Below are 14496 nucleotides of genomic sequence, written 5' to 3'. Positions count from 1 at the left end.
TCTCTCTCGCTCTGTCTCTCTGTCTCTGTCTTTCTCTGTCTCTGTCTCGCTCTCTCCCTCTCTGGCTCTCTGTCCCTCTCTCTGTCTCTCTGTCACTATGACAGCAGAGTTTATAACACTGGGGTCATTTAAAACCATTAGCCTTCGCTCCACTGTTTAATTACAGGGTCTTTTTTTAACTTCTTCATTCACCCATTTAACATTAGAGGGAGAGGGGGGTGGAGAGGGAGAGGGGAGTGGATATAGATAGTGTGAGAGAGAGAGAAAGAGAGAGAGTAATTTTGTACAAAAAGCACATGCCCTCTGAAATGACATTGAACATGGTGTTTATGCGCGCTCCCATGTGCGTGTGTTAATCCCTGGTTTTAAGTTTCTGTTAGGGGAATGTTATTGCTCATCTGAATCTCCACTTATGAGCTATTTACAGACTTCTGGCACTGGATTTAACTAGAGATGTTTCACCCCTGTAAACCATTCTCCCTTCTTCTCTATCTCAATCTCTTCCTTCAACACACGTTTGTCTCTGTCTCCTTTATTTTAGTCATTCTTTCTCTTCTTCCATCTCTTTCACTTCCTCTGTTTCCTCCCTCTATATCCCCCTATTGTCTCTCAATCCACTTTTTGTCAACCTCACTCTTTCTGTCACTCTCTTTATTTTCTCCTATTTATATATCCCCCTACTCACATTTATCTGACTCTTCTTCCTACCATCTATCTCTCCCTCTATCTCCATCTCTCCGCATCCACTCTCTCTCCATCTCTCTCTCATTTCCTCTAACTCTCTCTCTCTCTTTATCCTATCTCTATTTTGGACAGTTAATCTCTGTGCCTGTGGCTGTGTGGCTAGAGCAGGGAGAGAGAGACCCTTCATAACAATGTCTGAAATCAGAGCGACAGAGAGCTTCATCCTGGGGTGGAGGTTACCATGATTCTCTCTGTCCCAGCTAAAAACATCTGGGGGATTAACTGAGCTTTACAAACACAAAGACGCACTCTCTCTCTCTCTCTCTCACACACACACACACACACACACACACACACACACACACACACACACACACACACACACACACACACACACACACACACACACACACACACACACACACAAGACACACACACACACACTCAACACAGAGTCTAAAAGAGGTTGTCCTCATTCCCGTCCCTCTTTGATGACTGACCTATGTTGCCTTAATGTACAGTATATCTGCAAGAATAGGATAGACTGGATGGATGCTCCATCCTGATCTCTGATAGGCTAGGTGGAATGTTGTCATATTGGTCTGATCTCTTCTTTCAGAGTCTAATGTTCCACTCATTTTATTTTACTGAGATATTTCACTCTGTAATTGTGTGGAACATTGTGCTGGATATTGCTGTCAAAACACAGGCGAATCATTCTGCAGCCCCAGCTCTAATAAGGGCAGTAGCTACTTTCCATCCTGTCAGAACAGTTTGGCTGTGGCTCTTCTAGGGCTGTGATGATACCAGTATCGCAGTGTTTTTTTCCATGGCAAAAATGAAAACACGAATCAGTCCGAACTCTTTGGTCCTATAAAAACCTGCTGTATGTAAAAAATGGTGTGCTACAGCTTGGAAAGTAAATACATGTGATTCTGGATGACATCATAATGATGTTTGCTTCCAACATTAGGGCTGTTTTCCTAAAGAAGATCTGCATCGTATTTTGTTTCCTTGCCACGACAATTAACAATTTGGCATCTTCTCCAGATATAAACCTATTTACCAAACAATTACTCGCTCTCTCCCTTTATTTTTATCCACTAACTGAAACTGGAGGTGGAATTTCAAAGGTGGAGTAGCTTACCCCTATCCTTATTTGGGAGAATTCAATTGTCACAAGGGTCGTCGAAAGGGGACCAAGGCGCAGCGTGTAAAGTGCTCATATTTCCTTTATTAATGAAAACACTTGAATCAAAATAACAAAAACGACAGCCAACAGTTCCGTGAGGTACACTGACAAAACAGAAAACAACTACCCACAAAACCCAAAAGAAAAACAGGCTGCCTAAGTATGGCTTCCAATCAGAGACAACGATAGACACCTGCCTCTGATTGGAAACCATACCCAGCCAAAACATAGAAAAACAAAACATAGAAATAGAAATCTAGAAAAAGCCCACATATAAACAGAAAACCCAAAACCACCCAAAACAACCACCTGTCACGCCCTGAGCGCTCTACTATGGAAAATGACCTCTTCCAAGGGTCAGGACGTGACAACAATGAGTAAAAATGAATACGCTTCCCAAGTTTCTATATCTTTTTCAGTCTCTCCTTGTTTCTACCATTCATTTTAATATGATTGGTAATATTACCCGAACACATTATTCTCACTGAATTATCTACTACTCTTTCTTCTCTCTTTATTTTTCTTTCCTTTATTAAAATGTTGTATGATATATTTCTATTATTTTTTTCGACATTAAAAAATAAATATTATTAGTCTGTTTTCATGCTTTTATGTAATTTTTATCTATACAGCACATTCGGAAAGTATTCAGACCCCTTCACTTTTCCACATTTTGCTACGTTACAGCCTTATTCTAAAATTGATTAAATAAATAAAAATCCTCATCAATCTACACACAATACCCCATAATAACGAGGTGAAAACAGGTTTTAAGAAATGTTTGCAAATGTATTACAAATAAAAAACAGAAATAACTTATTTACACAAGTATTCAGACCCTTTGCTTTGACACTCGAGCTCAGGTGCATCCTGTTTCCATTGATCATCCTTGAAATGTTTTTACACCTTGATTGGAGTCCACCTGTGGTAAACTCAATTGATTGGACATGATTTGGAAAGGCGCACACCTGACTGTATAAGGTCCAACAGTTGATAGTGCATGTCAGAGCAAAAACCAAGTCCTGAGGTCAAAGGAATTGTCCGTAGAGCGCCGAGACAGGATTGTGTTGAGGCACATATCTGGGGAAGGGTACCAAAACATTTCTGCAGCATTGAAGGTCCCCAAGAACACAGTGTCCTCCATCATTCTTAAATAGAAGAAGTTTGGGGCTACCAAGACTCTTCCTAGAGCTGAGCAATCGAGGGAGAATGGCCTTGGTCAGGGAGCTGACCAAGAACTGTATGGTCACTCTGAAAGAGGTCCAGAGTACCTCTGTGGAGATGGGAGAACCTTCCAGAAGGACAAACCATCTCTGCAGCACTCCAACAATCAGGCCTTTGTGGTAGAGTGGCCAGACGGAAGCTACTCCTTGGTAAAAGGCACTCAAAAGCACACTTGGAGTTTGCCAAAAGACACCTAAAGGACTCTCAGACAATGATATACAAGATTCTCTAGGTGTGATGAAATCAAGATTGAACTCTTTGTCCTGAATGCCAAGCATCACGTCTGAAGGAAACCTGGCACCATCCCTACGCTGAAGCTTGATGGTGGCAGAATCATGCGGTGGGGATGTTTTTCAGGGACTGGGAGACTAGTCAGGATGGAGGAAAATATGAATGGAGCAAAGAACAGAGAGATCATTGATGAAAACCTTCTCTAGAACGCTCAGGACCTCAGACTGCAGTGAAGGTTCACCTTTCAACAGGACAACAACCCTAAGCACACAGCCAAGACATTGCAAGAGTGTCTTAGGGACAAGTCTCTGAATGTCCTTGAATGGACCAGCCAGAGTATGGACTTGAATCTAATCAAAAATCTCTTCAGAGCCTTGAAAATAGATTTGCAGCGATGCTCCCAATCAAAACTGACAGAGTTTGAGAGGATCTGCAGATAATAATGGAAGAAACTCACACATACAGATGTGCCAAGCTAGTAGCGTCATACCCAAGAAGACTTGAGGCTGAATTCGCTGCCAAAGGTGCTCCAACAAAGTACTGGGTAAAGGGTTTGAATAACTTTTGTAAATGTGATATTTCCAAATTTTTTTTAAGTGTAGGGGTCTGAATACTTTACAAATGTGCTGTATAATTACATAAAATATATTTTAGATTTTAGATTCTTCAAAGTAGCCACCCTATTCCTTGATTACAGCCTTACACACTCTTGTCATTAGCTCAGTGCTGAGTAATGCATTTATCACAGCCTTGAAGGAGTTCCCACATATGCTGAGCACTTGTTGGCTGCTTTTCCTTGACTCTGCGGTCCAACTTATCCCAAACAATCTCAATTGGGTTGAGGTTGGGTGATTGTGAAGACCAGGTCATCTGATGTAGCACTCAATCACTCTCCTTCTTGGTCAAATAGCCCTTACACAGCCTGGAGGTGTGTTGAGTCATTGTCCTGTTGAAAAACAAATGATAGTCCCACTAATCGCAAACCAGATGGGATGGCGGATCACTGCAGTGTGCCTTGACTTCTAAATAAATCACAGACAGTGTCACCAGCAAAGCACCCCAACAGCATCACACCTCCTCCTCCATGCTACACAGCGCGTAGCACACATACGGAGATCATCCGTTCACCTACTCTGCGTCTCACAAAGACACAGCGGTTGGAACCAAAAATCTTAAAGAACTCAGACAAAAGGACAGATTCCCACCGGTCTAATGTCCATTGCTCATGTTTTTTGGCCCAAGCAAGTCTCTTCTTATTATTGGTGTCCTTTAGTAGTGGTTTCTTTGCAGCAATTCGACCATGAAGGTCTGATTCATGCAGTCTCCTCTGAACAGTTGATGTTGAGATGTGTCTGTTACTTGAACTCTGTAAAGCATTTATTTGGGCTGCAATTCCTGAGGCTGGTAACTCTAATGAACTTATCTTCTGCAGCAGAGGTAACTCTGGGTCTTCCTTTCCTGTGGCGGTGAGAGCCATTTTCATCATAGCGCTTGATGGTTTTTGTGACTGCACATGAAGTAACTTTCCACATTGACTGACCTTCATGTCTGAAAGTGATGATGGACTGTTTCTCTTTGCTTGTTCGAGCTGTTCTTTCCATAATATGGACTTAGCCCTATTTGGTAAAAGACCATCTTCTGTATACCAACCCTACCATGTCACAACCAACTGATTGGTTGAAACGCATGACGAAGGAAAGAAATTCATCAAATTAACTTTTTACAAGGCACACCTGTTATTTGAAATACATTACTACCTCATAATACATTACTACCTCATACATAATACATTACTACCTCATAATACATTACTACCTCATGAAGCTGGTTGAGAGAATGCCAAGAGTGTGCAAAGCTGTCATCAAGGCAAAGTGTGGCTACTTTGAAGAATCTCAAATATGAAATATATTTTGATTTGTTTAACACTTTTTTGGTTACTACATGATTCCATATGTGTTATATATGTGCATATATATGTAAATATGTATATATGTATATGTGATGGGATGTTTACGTGATGGACAATATGGACAGCATATGGATAGACTATGTAGTATATCTGAAGAGCAGTATATGTACAACAATAGATAAATAGGATAGGCCTAGACTAGAATACAGTTTATACATACATATGAAGTGGGTAAAACGGTATGTAAACGTTATTAAAGTGACCAGTGTTCCATGACTATGTACATAGGGCAGCAGCCTCTAAGTTGCATGGTGGAGTAACCGGGTTGTAGTCGGCTACTGACAGTGACTAAAGTTCAGGGCAGGGTACTGTGGTGGTGACTACAGTCTGATGGCCATGAGATGGAAGCTGTTTTTCAGTCTCTCGGTCCCAGTTTTAATGCACCTGTACTGACCTCACCTTCTGGATGGTTACGGGGTGAACAGGCCGTGGCTCGGGTGGCTGAGGTCCTTGATGATCTTCTTGGCCTTCCTGTTACACCAGGTGCTGTAGTTGTCCGGAGGGCAGACAGTGTGCTCCCGGTGATGCGTTGGGCTGACCGCACCACCCTCTGGAGAGCCCTGCGTCTGCGGAAGATGCAGTTGCCGAATCAGGGGGTGATACAGCATCCTGTCTGGCATCCTGTAGACAGGATGCTCTCTCAATGGTGCTTCTAAATAGATGTTCCTTGCTAAATCCACTTATATATATATATATATATATATATATATATATATATATATATATATATATATATATATATATATATATATATATATATATATATTAAGTCTCATTTATAACATGCTGCCAATACTTTCAAACCATGATACATGAAGGCCTATGCACATTATAATATTATTGCATTTTTTTGTTTGTTTTTTTTCTCCCTGGGATGGGAACGGAGGGTTGGACTGGGGTAGGTGGGGACGAGGGATGGAGCTGTTCTTTGTAAAATAAAAATAAAAATGTATCAATGCTGCAATTGTAGATTTGAAATCTGTCTCTTGCCCTTCATCTACACTGATTAAAGTGGATTTAACCAGTGTCACCAATAAGGGATCATAGCATTCTCCTGGATTCACCTGGTCAGTCCATGTCAGCTCTTACACTACTTGGTCCGGAGCCTGATGGTTTTCTGTCCTACCTAATAATTAATTGCACACAGATGGTGTCCCAGGTCTAAATCATTAGTTGCAGAGTAGCGTACTCTATTCGTCTGGGGAATCATTAGTTACAGAGTAGTGTACTCTATTCATATAGGGAATCATTAGTTACAGAGTAGCGTACTCTATTCGTCTGGGGAATCATTAGTTACAGAGTAGCGTACTCTATTCATATAGGGAATCCTTAGTTGCAGAGTAGCGTACTCTATTCGTCTGGGGAATCATTAGTTACAGAGTAGTGTACTCTATTCATATGGGGAATCAATAGTTGCAGAGTAGCGTACTCTATTCATATAGGGAATCTTTAGTTGCAGAGTAGCGTACTCTATTCATATGGGGAATCATTAGTTACAGAGTAGCGTACTCTATTCATATAGGGAATCATTAGTTGCAGAGTAGCGTACTCTATTCATATAGGGAATCCTTAGTTGCAGAGTAGCGTACTCTATTCATATAGGGAATCATTAGTTGCAGAGTAGCGTACTCTATTCATATAGGGAATCATTAGTTGCAGAGTAGCGTACTCTATTCATATAGGGAATCCTTAGTTGCAGAGTAGCGTACTCTATTCATATAGGGAATCATTAGTTGCAGAGTAGCGTACTCTATTCATATAGGGAATCATTAGTTGCAGAGTAGTGTACTCTATTCGTCTGGGGAATCTTTAGTTACAGAGTAGCGTACTCTATTCGTCTGGGGAATCATTAGTTACAGAGTAGCGTACTCTATTCATATGGGGAATCTTTAGTTGCAGAGTAGCGTACTCTATTCATATGGGGAATCAATAGTTATAGAGCAGAGTACTCTACTTGTAAGGGAAATCATTAGTTACAGAGTAGCGTACTCTATTCGTCTGGGGAATCATTAGTTACAGAGTAGCGTACTCTATTCGTCTGGGGAATCATTAGTTACAGAGTAGCGTACTCTATTCGTCTGGAGAATCATTAGTTACAGAGTAGCGTACTCTATTCATATGGGGAATCTTTAGTTGCAGAGTAGCGTACTCTATTCATATGGGGAATCTTTAGTTGCAGAGTAGCGTACTCTATTCATATAGGGAATCATTAGTTGCAGAGTAGTGTACTCTATTCGTCTGGGGAATCCTTAGTTACAGAGTAGCGTACTCTATTCGTCTGGAGAATCATTAGTTACAGAGTAGCGTACTCTATTCATATGGGGAATCTTTAGTTGCAGAGTAGCGTACTCTATTCATATGGGGAATCATTAGTTGCAGAGTAGCGTATTCTATTCATATGGGGAATCTTTAGTTGCAGAGTAGCGTACTCTATTCATATGGGGAATCAATAGTTATAGAGCAGAGTACTCTACTTGTAAGGGAAATCATTAGTTATAGAGTAGCGTACTCTATTGGTCGTTGAGAGTGCTCCCATCCACGCTGAACTGAAATAACTCTATTCCTATTGTTTCACATTCTCTGGTAATTACACTATAATACAATCTCAGTGACTCTGAAGACATACTCTGAGTGTACAAAACATTAAGAACACCTTCCTAGTATTGAGTTGCACTCTCAGAACAGCCTCAGTTCGTCGGAGCATGGATTACAAGGTGCCGCAAGTGTTCCAGAAGGGATGTCAAGTTAGCTGGGTGTCCTTTTGATGGTGGACGATTCTTGATGTACACGAGGAACTGTTGAGAGTGAAAAACACAGCGGTGTCACAGTTCTTCACGCAAACCGGTGCACCTGGAACCTATTACTGTACCATATAACCTGTTCAAAGACACTTCAATATTTGATCTTGCCTATTCACCCTCTGAATGGCACAAATACACAATGCATGTCTCAATTGTCTCAAGGCAGTTGACAAGTGACATCTATAAGGGATCATAGTGTTCATCTGGATTCACCTCGTCAGTCTATGTCATGGAACGAGCAGGTGTTCCTAATGTTTTGTACACTCAGTGTATGCGCACACACACAAGTACACACGGAGACACGTACATACACCTTGGCGAATGAATACACAGACTTGCATACAAACACTAACAGTTAATAACTTTCTGTAACTCTTTCTCTTGCACATGCTCTGTTTGGTCCATTTCTCTCTCTCTCTTTTTTCTGTCTCGTCAAAACACACAAACGCCTCAGGCTGCATGTCCATGTTTCAATGATTCAACAACATTTCGCTGTTTTACCTGCAGCTCATTCCAGAAAAAATAGTAATGAAAGACTTAATAGTTCACTCCAAGGAGTTACAAAAACATAGCCTAGTGTTGAGAGAGGGGACCCAGCGAACAGAGGGTTACTAGTTCAAATCCCTGACGGGAAATATCTGGTGGGAAGTGAGCTGGCAAACAGAGGGTTGCTGGTATTTTTCCTTATCAATCTACACACAACACCCCATAATGACAAGGAAAACAAGATTTTTTGCAAATGTTTTACAAATAAAAACTGAAATATCACAGTTAAATAAGTATTCAGACCCTTTACTCAGTACTTTGTTGAAGCACCTTTGGCAGCGACTACGGCCTTGAGTCTTCTTGGGTATGACGCTAGGCACACCTGTATTTGGGGAGTTTCTCCCATTCTTCTCTGCAGATCCTCTCAAGCTCTGTCAGATTGGATGGGGTGCGTCGGTGCACAGCTATTTTCAGGTCTCTCCAAAGATTTATGATCGGGTTAAAGCCCAGGCTCTGTCTGGGACAGGTTCTTGCTCACCTCCCTGATCAAGGCCCTTCTCCCCCGATTGCTCAGTTTGGCTGAGCGGCCAGCTCTATGAAGAGTCTTGGTGGTTCCAAACTTCTTCCATTTAAGAATGATGGAATCCACTGTGTTCTTGGGGACCTTCAATGCTGCAGACATTTTTTGTTACCCTTCCCCAGATCTGTGCCTCAACATAATCCTGTCTCGGAGTTCAATGGACAACCAATGGCTTGGTTTTTGCTCTGACATGTACTGCCAACAGTTGGACCTCATATAGATAGGTGTGTGCCTTTCCAAATCATGTCCAATCAATTATATTTAGCACAGTTGGACTCCAATCAAGTTGTAGAGACATCTCAAGGATGATCAATGGAAACAGGATGCACCTGAGCTCAATTGTGAGTCTCATAGCAAAGGGTCTGAATACTTATGTAAATACGGTATTTCTGTTTTTTATTTGTAATACATTTGCACAAATTTCAAAAAAACTGTTTTTGCTTTGTCATGATGTGGTATTGTGTGTAGATTGATGAGGGAAACTTGTCATTTAATCCATTTTAAAATAAGCCTATAACATAACAAAATGCGATAAAAGGGAAGGGGTCTGAATACTTTCCGGATGCACTGTATGTGTGTCTTTCGGAGGGGTTAAAAGCGGAAGTCAAATTTCGTGTTGGACCTTGTGTGTAATTGACTAATAAAGTGATCTTAATCTGTCTGTGTGAGTGAGTTGGTTTTAATGACTCTATGTGTGCATGTCAGCATTCTGTTGATGGAAGTGTGAGTACGCTGTGGTTTTTGCTCATGACCTTTGTCAGTTGATTCAATTTGTTGCCTTTGTTGTCACTCACAGCAGTAACATACATTATATACTGTATGTGTACATTATGAATTCAAAGCATGTTCACGTGTCGGCCTTGTAACGTTTGTGTAGTTTATATGTGCAGTCACAAGGAATGGATGGAGGAGAAACATTGCATCTCATTTCAAGGAGTGTTGTTTTCACTATAACCCCCATAAAGATGCATGGAATTGTGAATCGTCTGAGAATAAGAACATCACGCTATCTCTTTGAGTTAACTCTCCCAGCTCTAGGTGTGAACTGAAGAGGAGATGGCTTCCCTGCAAACACATTCCTCAATGCTTTCTATTTCGATGAATGTTCCATTTAAATGTTCATCATCTAGTGTCATGACACAGTATGAAGTTTGGTGTAATGACCAGCTTTGAGGCAAAAAGGCTGTGTTGTTCATAATGGATGGCTTGTCACATTGTATTTCATGGTGAATGGCATCGATTACCATTATAGTCTGGGATAAGATTAAGTAATCCTTATAACCCCCCCCCCCCCCCCAAACAAAATATTTAGATGTACTATTGTAAAGTGGTTGTTCCTCTGGATATCATAAGGTGAATGCACCAATTTGTAAGTCGCTCTGGATAAGAGCGTCTGCTAAATGACGTAAATGTAAATGTAATAGTCCTTCAATTTAAAAAGAGCTAGACACTACTTATTTAATTGTGGACTGTGTGTGGCTACATAATCACATTAAGCTCTCTTTAAACAAATTAGATTAGTGAACTCTTCACACATCAGCACCCTGGACCTCCCAATTCAATCACAACCAAGTCAAATCAGCAGTGAACGTTACAGCGGGGACACCTTAGGCATACCAGAGTAGCAACACGCGCGGCTGCATACGCTTGCAACTGTTGGGCGGCTCCTGTGTTGTACTCCGACATGGCATGTCATATCTAATAAGATAAGTCCAGCCCATCCTTTTCTTTCCTATAGGTTACTGTTCCAGGGGAAATTGATTTAGTGTGGGGTACATACACACGCACGTAAATATACAATGAATGCAACGCTTTTTTTCTCAGCTCACCAACCCACGTCCAATTTCCTCAGGCATGGAAGAGGGGGAGGAACTGTGAGAGGAAATAGAGCGTTGTGTCTCAGGGGGCTGGTGGTGAAACCTACAGTATGTTGTTTTATATTGAAAAGAGAAAGAGGTGATAGGGTAACCACAGAAGCTGACAGACCCTGCACTGACGCCTCCTGTGTTCATTTCACGGTCTGTTTTGTTATTACTTTAGTTTAAAGCAGATAAAGAAGAAAAGATGGAGGAACAGGGTGAATGTTAATAACCTTTTACTGCAGTGGGTTAAATTATGGTCACACAGAGTGTTCCTTAGTAGACTTAAACAAATCTACTTTGGAACAAAAGTATACACCTCACACACATGGTTATGGCTTAAAAAAATAAGACACATATAGAGATGAAATGTATTCAATTTTGCTTTTGCATCCCAATATTATTATATACAATGCAATATAATAAATATAATAAAACCGTTTGACATGGAAACACCATCTTTTCGCAGTAATAAATAAACATGTGATTGATTATTAAATTATGAAAAATATTTATAACATTCCACCCATGAGGCCACTAGGTCATTTGACTGCAGGAAAGGGCTACACAGGCCATCAAAGCCTTTGTGAGAAGCTGCCCATCTTCTTGTGAATGACAACATAAACAGCAATGAGTAAGCAGTTTACATTTACATTACATTTAAGTCATTTAGCAGACGCTCTTATCCAGAGCGACTTACAAAATGGTGCATTCACCTTATGATATCCAGTGGAACAACCACTTTACAATAGTGCATCTAAATATTTTAAGGGGGGGGGGGGGGGGTTAGAAGGATTACTTTATCCTATCCTAGGTATTCCTTAAAGAGGTGGGGTTTCAGGTGTCTCCGGAAGGTGGTGATTGACTCCGCTGTCCTGGCGTCGTGAGGGAGCTTGTTCCACCATTGGGGTGCCAGAGCAGCGAACAGTTTTGACTGGGCTGAGCGGGAACTGTGCTTCCTCAGAGGTAGGGGGGCCAGCAGGCCAGTGGTGGATGAACGCAGTGCCCTTGTTTGGGTGTAGGGCCTGATCAGAGCCTGAAGGTATGGAGGTGCCGTTCCCTTCACAGCTCCGTAGGCAATCACCATGGTCTTGTAGCGGATGCGAGCTTCAACTGGAAGCCAGTGGAGAGAGTGGAGGAGCGGGGTGACGTGAGAGAACTTGGGAAGGTTGAACACCAGACGGGCTGCGGCGTTCTGGATGAGTTGTAGGGGTTTAATGGCACAGGCAGGGAGCCCAGCCAACAGCGAGTTGCAGTAATCCAGACGGGAGATGACAAGTGCCTGGATTAGGACCTGCGCCGCTTCCTGTGTGAGGCAGGGTCGTACTCTGCGAATGTTGTAGAGCATGAACCTACAGGATCGGGTCACCGCCTTGATGTTAGTGGAGAACGACAGGGTGTTGTCCAGGATCACGCCAAGGTTCTTAGCACTCTGGGAGGAGGACACAAGGGAGTTGTCAACCGTGATGGCGAGATCATGGAACGGGCAGTCCTTCCCCGGGAGGAAGAGCAGCTCCGTCTTGCCGAGGTTCAGCTTGAGCTGGTGATCCGTCATCCACACTGATATGTCTGACAGACATGCAGAGATGCGATTCGCCGCCTGGTTATCAGAAGGGGGAAAGGAGAAGATTAATTGTGTGTCGTCTGCATAGCAATGATAGGAGAGACCATGTGAGGATATGACAGAGCCAAGTGACTTGGTGTATAGCGAGAATAGGAGAGGGCCTAGAACAGAGCCCTGGGGGACACCAGTGGTGAGAGCGCATGGTGCGGAGACAGATTCTCGCCACGCCACCTGGTAGGAGCGACCTGTCAGGTAGGACGCAATCCAAGCGTGGGCCGCGCCGGAGATGCCCAACTCGGAGAGGGTGGAGAGGAGGATCTGATGGTTCACAGTATCAAAGGCAGCAGATAGGTCTAGAAGTATGAGAGCAGAGGAGAGAGAGTTAGCTTTAGCAGTGCGGAGAGCCTCCGTGACACAGAGAAGAGCAGTCTCAGTTGAATGCCCAGTCTTGAAACCTGACTGATTAGGATCAAGAAGGTCATTCTGAGAGAGATAGCAGGAGAGCTGGCCAAGGACGGCACGTTCAAGAGTTTTGGAGAGAAAAGAAAGAAGGGATACTGGTCTGTAGTTGTTGACATCGGAGGGATCGAGTGTAGTTTTTTTCAGAAGGGGTGCAACTCTCGCTCTCTTGAAGACGGAAGGGACGTAGCCAGCGGTCAAGGATGAGTTGATGAGCGAGGTGAGGAAGGGGAGAAGGTCTCCGGAAATGGTCTGGAGAAGAGAGGAGGGGATAGGGTCAAGTGGGCAGGTTGTTGGGCGGCCGGCCGTCACAAGACGCGAGATTTCATCTGGAGAGAGAGGGGAGAAAGAGGTCAAAGCACAGGGTAGGGCAGTGTGAGCAGGACCAGCGGTGTCGTTTGACTTAGCAAACGAGGATCGGATATCGTCAACCTTCTTTTCAAAATGGTTGACGAAGTCATCCGCAGAGAGGGAGGAGGGGGGGGGGGGAGGGGGAGGAGGATTCAGGAGGGAGGAGAAGGTAGCAAAGAGCTTCCTAGGGTTAGAGGCAGATGCTTGGAATTTAGAGTGGTAGAAAGTGGCTTTAGCAGCAGAGACAGAAGAGGAGAATGTAGAGAGGAGTGAGTGAAAGGATGCCAGGTCCGCAGGGAGGCGAGTTTTCCTCCATTTCCGCTCGGCTGCCCGGAGCCCTGTTCTGTGAGCTCGTAGTGAGTCGTCGAGCCACGGAGCAGGAGGGGAGGACCGAGCCGGCCTGGAGGATAGGGGACAGAGAAAATCAAAGGATGCAGAAAGGGAGGAGAGGAGGGTTGAGGAGGCAGAATCAGGAGATAGGTTGGAGAAGGTTTGAGCAGAGATGATAGGATGGAAGAGGAGAGAGTAGCGGGAGAGAGAGAGCGAAGGTTGGGACGGCGCAATACCATCCGAGTAGGGGCAGAGTGAGAAGTGTTGGATGAGAGCAAGAGGGAAAAGGATACAAGGTAGTGGTCGGAGATTTGGAGGGGAGTTGCAATGAGATTAGTGGAAGAACAGCATCTAGTAAAGATGAGGTCAAGCGTATTGCCTGCCTTGTGAGTAGGGGGGGAAGGTGAGAGGGTGAGGTCAAAAGAGGAGAGGAGTGGAAAGAAGGAGGCAGAGAGGAATGAGTCAAAGGTAGACGTGGGGAGGTTAAAGTCACCCAGAACTGTGAGAGGTGAGCCATCCTCAGGAAAGGAACTTATCAAGGCGTCAAGCTCATTGATGAACTCTCCAAGGGAACCTGGAGGGCGATAAATGATAAGGATGTTAAGCTTGAAAGGGCTGGTAACTGTGACAGCATGGAATTCAAATGAGGAGATAGACAGATGGGTCAGGGGAGAAAGAGAGAATGTCCACTTGGGAGAGATGAGGATTCCAGTGCCACCACCCCGCTGGCTCGATGCTCTAGGGGTATGCGAGAACACGTGGGCAG

This window comes from Salmo salar, chromosome 13, assembly GCF_965601325.2.
Source record: "Salmo salar chromosome 13, fSalSal1, whole genome shotgun sequence".
In the NCBI taxonomy this organism is placed as follows: domain Eukaryota; kingdom Metazoa; phylum Chordata; class Actinopteri; order Salmoniformes; family Salmonidae; genus Salmo; species Salmo salar.
This window is presented reverse-complemented; position numbering follows the sequence as displayed.